Raw genomic sequence first — 6,521 nt, 5'->3', positions numbered from 1 at the left:
ATGATATGGAAGAGAACCCTTCAATGAACCTTCTATAATAACTGGTTAGACACAAAAAGATACTAATGTCTGAAGGAGACAATGGTCTAGGCCATTGACCGCCTTTGTTTTCTTAGGATCAACCTTGATTTAATCAATAGACACTATTTGACTAAGAAATGCCACCTCTTTCAAACAAAATTCGCACTTACTAAATTTTTTGAACAGTTGCCTATCAGTCAAGGTTTGAAGCACAACCCTCAAATGGTCCTTATGCTCTTCCTCACCCCAAGAGTAAATCAACATATCATCAATGAAGAAAAAGTATCAAGGTAAGGTTTGAACACCCTAATCATTAGGTCCATTAACACCATCGACGCACTTGTCAACCCAAATGACATTACTAAAAACTCAAAGTGATCATACCTTGTTCGAAATGTCATCTTGGGAATGTCACACTCCCTTACCCTTAATTGATGATAATCGAACCGAAGATCAATCTTATAGAAATGACTTGCCTCTTTAAATTGATCAAATAAATCAACTATCCTTGGGATCAGATATTTGTTCTTAATGGTCACATTGTTCAATTGTCAGTAGTCTATGGACATTCGAAGTGACCCATTTTTTTTTCCAAATTATAGTAGAGCACCCCATGGTGAAATGCTTGGCCTTATGAACCTTTTCTCTAACAAATCCTTTAATTGTTCCTTTAACTCCTTTAATTCTATTGGTGCCATTTAGTAGGGAAGAATAGAGATAGATTGGGTATTGAGGAGAAGATCGATACAAAATCAACTTTTCTTTCAAGAGGGACACCGGAAAGATCATCGAGCAACAAAATTGAGAAACTCATTGACCACGAAAACCAACTCAATAGAAGGACATCCAGAGTCGACATCCTTGACTCCCACGATTTGATATATTACACCCTTAGAAATAAACTTTTGGTCCTTAAGACAAAAAATGAACTTACACCTTACCACCGAATCATGACCCTTCAATTCTAGAATTGACTCATTTAGGTATTAAAACTTGAATCAATAAGTCCTATAATCTATAGACGTATTAGACCCATGCAACTAATCCATCCCAAGTATAACATCAAAATCTACCATGTCAAGCTCTATGCAATCACAAAGAATAACTTTATACAAAATAGACATTGGATAACCTGTATGGATATTTCTAGCAACTCACCAATTGGGGTAGAAACTAAATAAGGCTCTACTAACATTTCGAGTAACACATCAAACTTGGTAGCAAGGAATGGAGTAACAAACAACAAATTTACACCCGAATCTAATAAGGCATAAATATCAAAATCAAAGACCTTTAATATACTAGTGACAATATTGGGTGCTTCCTCAACCTCTTATCTCTGATGCAAGGCATAAAACCAGATGGTACATTGGTCACTTCCTTGAGCCTTTTCACCATGAGAAATTTGTCCTTGAGGCCTACCACTAACACTTCTACAATCTCTAGCATGATAACTCATCTTACCACATTTGAATAATGAATTTGAGTTGGCTAAGCATTCCCCTTTGTGAGCCCTCCTATACTTCTTGCAAGCAGGAAAAGCTTGAGTAACAACATTCTCTCTTGGAAACATCAGATTTGCACCCTTGTCCTTGTTGAACCTTGGAGGAGGAGGATTAGTGGAACCTTGCCCCATGAATCATTGTCCACCATGGCCTTTTCAACTACCACCATAACTGGACCTTTGAGGAGTGAACCCTCCACCTTCAACTCTAGCCTTATTGAATTCCCTCGACCTTTCCCACAACTTCTCATCCTCAATTTATTCTGCATATGTCATGAGTCGAGAGATGTCTATTTTTTTGACCAACATGGATGAACTGGATTTCTTGGACACCAAACTAGGCACATCGGAGATGAACTTGCTAATGCTTGCCCTTGGATCAGAGACCATGAAAGGTGTATACTTAGATAACTTGGTGAACTTGAGGGAATATTCCCTCACACTCATGCTCCCTTGGCAAAGGTTGATGAACTCTTGGATCCTTGCCTCCCTTTAGCTCCATTAGAATCATGATAACCATAATTCAGCAAACCTTCTCAATGAACTCCATAGGGTCCTTATCTACTTTAGAACCATCAAAATCAGGAGAATTCACTCTCTTGATTTTCTAAACCTAGAAGTCGGATTAGGAACTTGACAAGGAGGAGGAACAATGCCTTGGTTGATTTTCTATGGCTTGAGCCAATAATGTGATAATGTTTTGACATTCGGCATGTATGACTCCTTCTCATGATGTGGAGCCCCGAGAACTAGATGAGCTTGGTCCTCATAATCAAACCTTCCTCTAGCTGGAGGTACTCTTCTTAAAGGCATGATCTAGAGGACATAAAAAGAGTCGTTAGTTAGAGAAAATCTTAGGACGTCTCTAGGGCACAAATTGAGTTTGATAGAAGTGAAAACTTTTGTAAACATCTTATAGTCTCCTATTAATAATTATGGAGATATTCATAATCATGAATAAGACCCTATTCGACGTGGTATGTTGGACTTCAAAGACCATTCAAAATCTCAAGCTCTGATACCAAGTTTGTCACGACCCAAGCCTAGGGCCTAGACCTGACACAATGAATAAGACACTCGTAGATACATCATCCAAGCCTCTTAGCATTCACTTAGCTTTTCATAGGTCATGATAATCAATGACAAGCGGAAGTAAGTGGGATAATAGGACTAAGAGAAATTACATAGAACAAGAGTCATTAAACAACATCAACATTGTCTATTTGTCCAACAATAACTCTACATCCTTAGACTTGGCAGGGGAAAATACATGTCCCTAGCTCACCCTCATAATAATAGAAACAAGTACCGAAGGAAATCCAAAAGGGATTTACATAACATAAGCTATAAAATGAAATAGAATGTTTTCCCAGAATATGGGAACTCACCAAAGTAGTAGCCTTTAACGTAATCAACTAGCCACGTTGTCACGACCCGACCTAGGTCCTAGTCTTAACACGACAGTCAAAACTCTAAAGGGCTCCAACAAGGCCTTTTGAAATATCCTAAGCATACAAGTAAAATGAAAATAACATAATAAAGAGTCTAAATAATGAATCATAAAATATCGTAAAGTTGACCACATAGACTCTATAACATAGGTCCAACAATGCCTCTACTACGTAAGATGGGTGGGGGATAAGACAAGTCTCTAGCTCACCTTCAAATTCATAAGGGAAATAACAAAGTCTTTTGAAAGTAGAAATAACGACTCATAACTATCCCTCGATGGATGAGGAAACACCAACACTTTAGTAGATTGAACTCTACTAGCCATGTATAATAGGAGTGTGATCTTCGACCCCTACATTATGAGACAGTATAGGTAATAATATGCATTAATACGTTTGAATGTACTAAGTATGAGGGCATGGCATGCAATGAAAGACATATAATGCAATGATCAAATGTCATGAGTGATGAAAGAGAATATGTAAGTCATGAGAAAACACCATAGTAGATCAAAGTATTTAAGGCACCATAGTTGATCAAAGCATTTAAGGGCATTGTAGAAATCATAAATAGACATAAAAAACATATACATATATGGGATAGGAACCATAACCTATAATAAGACCATGCTAGCTATAACATAAAATCCCGTTGTCTTCCCATACAATGAAGACAAAGAGAATCAACTTTCCAAGGTAGACTCTACCCTTCTAGGTAGGTCATGTACATATACTATATGTGGATCTACTAGCTGAGCCATGAATGAAACCTATGGTGACATGAATTATGTTTTGATATTCAGAATGTATGACTCTTTCTCATAATATGAAGCCCCGAGAACCAGATGAGCTTGGTCCTCATAATCAAAGCTTCCTCTAGCTGGAGGTACTCTTCTTGGAGGCATGATCTAGAGAACATAAAAAGAGTCGTTAGTTAGTGGAAATCGTAAGACATCTCTAGGGCACAACTTGATTTATATAGAAGTGAAAAATTTAGTAAACATCTTATAGTCTCCTATTAATAATTGTGGAGATCTTCATAAGCATGAATAAGACCCTATTCGACACGGTATGTTGGACTCCAAGGACCATTCAAAACCTCAAGCTCTGATACCAAGTTTTTCACGACCCAAGCTTAGGGCCTAGACCTGACACTATGAATGAGACACCCGTAGGTACATCATCCAAGCCTCTTAGCATTCACTTAGCTTTTCATAGGTCATGCCAATCAATGACAAGCGGAAGTAAGTAAGATAATGGGACTAAAGAAAATAACATAGAATAAGAGTTGTTAAACAACATCAACATCATCTATTTGTCCAATAATAACTTTACATCTTTAGACTTGGCGGGGGAAAATACATGTCCCTAGATCACCCTCATAATAATAGAAACAAGTACCGAAAGAAATCAAAAAGGGATTTATATAACATAAGCTATAAAATGAAATAGAATGTTTTCTTGGATTATGGTAGGGCCCTCGCCTCAAAGTCCGCTCGTTGCTAAGTTAAATATCATGGAATACATAACACAGTCATCATACTTTGCATATATCATAAACTTGTTCATAAAATTCATAAATCATAGTATAGCTTATTTTCATAACATGCTTGCAATGCAAGTATTGTCCTTTCAACATTATAATTCCATACTTACATAATTCATGTCATTAGGTACCTAGGTCACCACATAGGGCCCTAGTCACCCTTTTTTATAACTTGTATAAGATTCATAACTTGAACATGCAGTAATCCATTATCATATTTTCATACTTGAATTTAGAGTAAAACTCATTTACATAATAAATTTAGATGAAAACCATGCTAAAGTTTGAAATCATTGATCCCTCATAATCATATGATATATAAATATATCATTTATTCATCATAATCATACTTCATGTATATTATGATTAAAAATAGCTTTAAGAATGGGCATTCATAATTCATATTGAAATCATACATTTCATGTAAAAACATACTTATAATTATTATTGATAATGATTAAAAATGTAATTGAAACAGCCCAACACAATTCATCAAAATTAGAGTTTAAAGATAATGAAATTTTATGATATTTTTTTAGCAAAACCTTGGGACTCCATCGGTGAAAGGAAACCGTGGATCAATCCCTATATACATTGGAAAAATCGACTTAGAATTGAAGAAGAAACCTTGAATAACTTGAAACCCTAGCTTGAATATTTAGAAAGGAACCTTGAGAGAATTATTCGGTCTTGCCTTAGAAATATTTGAAGAATAAATGGAAAAATAGGGGAAATTTTAAGACTTAGGTATATATAAACTTTGAAATTGGCCATGAAAATGTCTAGGTTCACTGAACTAGACTTGGGGAAAAGACATAATCACCCTTCATTAAACTCTAAATTTTGGACCTATGAGTTAGTCACTATGAATCGTAGAAGTGGTGACGACTCATAAAAAGTTGGAGGTTTTTGAAAACATATTAAATTCAAGGCTCTGAAGTTTACATATGAGTCATCATTACGGCTTGTTCTTTCGATTACAATTCATCATCTTGACTCATACTGTAGGCCCAAAATCCTACATGTTTAACGGTATTTGGTAGTGGTGTCCCATGGTAAATGACTTAGAGGATAAAATTTTAGGGTTTGTAGGAAAGTCTCTGAACTTCCACCATGGAGACCTTCATGGTCCATGGAGGGGATCACGGTCCATGAAATGTGGTCGTGCTGTAGAACCTGCAGGAGATTCTACCACAGAACACACCAAGAACTGTGAAGAGATACACGGCCCATAGTGGTCCATCATGGTCCCTGCCTTGGAAACTCTTTTTGAGGCCTTAGGGGAAGGGTCACCACAGAGGTCACTACGGCCCGTGGTGATCATCACAATCCGTGATCACTTGTTGTAATCCTTCCCTATAGGGTTGGGTTTCATAACCTCCACTATGGTGGCTCACCATGAGTCATGGTATAGACCACGGCCCGTGATGGCCTTCATGGTCATCACTTTGTGTTATGTTTTGCATTTTCATGGAATTTCATCCTTTATTCCACTTTCTAGGACTTTCTGACTTTTCGAGGCCTTACATCAGACTTATAGTTTTGAGGGATTGCACAAATCTATATTCAGGATGTTCTCCATTTGCTTAGAGTCCCAATACGTATCATTTCATATCATGGTACTCAATTCACGTTATATTTCTACAGGTCGATAAAGAGAGAGTTGGATATTCTCGAGGATATACTTTGGGATTTTGTAATTTATTTGGGGTCAGTGGGACTTTTTCTTATCTTTAAAGGAGTTTGCGTATAATAATAACTACTATTTGAGTATTTTGATAGTTCCATTTGAGGCATTGTAAGGTATCAGGCGTCATTAGATGCTAAGCTGGTTTGATGTTTTTGATATTAGACTTTGGGGAATCGACTTGTTGCATGATTCTATGAATAGAGATTGAGTGATCTAGAATAGGCTATGTACTGCTCAGAGAAGGATTCCATAAATAGAGATTGAGTGATCTAGAAGGTTATGTACTCCTCAGAGTAGGCAGAAGAGCTA

The sequence above is a fragment of the Solanum dulcamara genome, chromosome 6, assembly GCF_947179165.1.
Source record: "Solanum dulcamara chromosome 6, daSolDulc1.2, whole genome shotgun sequence".
Lineage (NCBI taxonomy): Eukaryota > Viridiplantae > Streptophyta > Magnoliopsida > Solanales > Solanaceae > Solanum > Solanum dulcamara.
Note: the sequence above shows the minus strand (reverse complement) of the source record.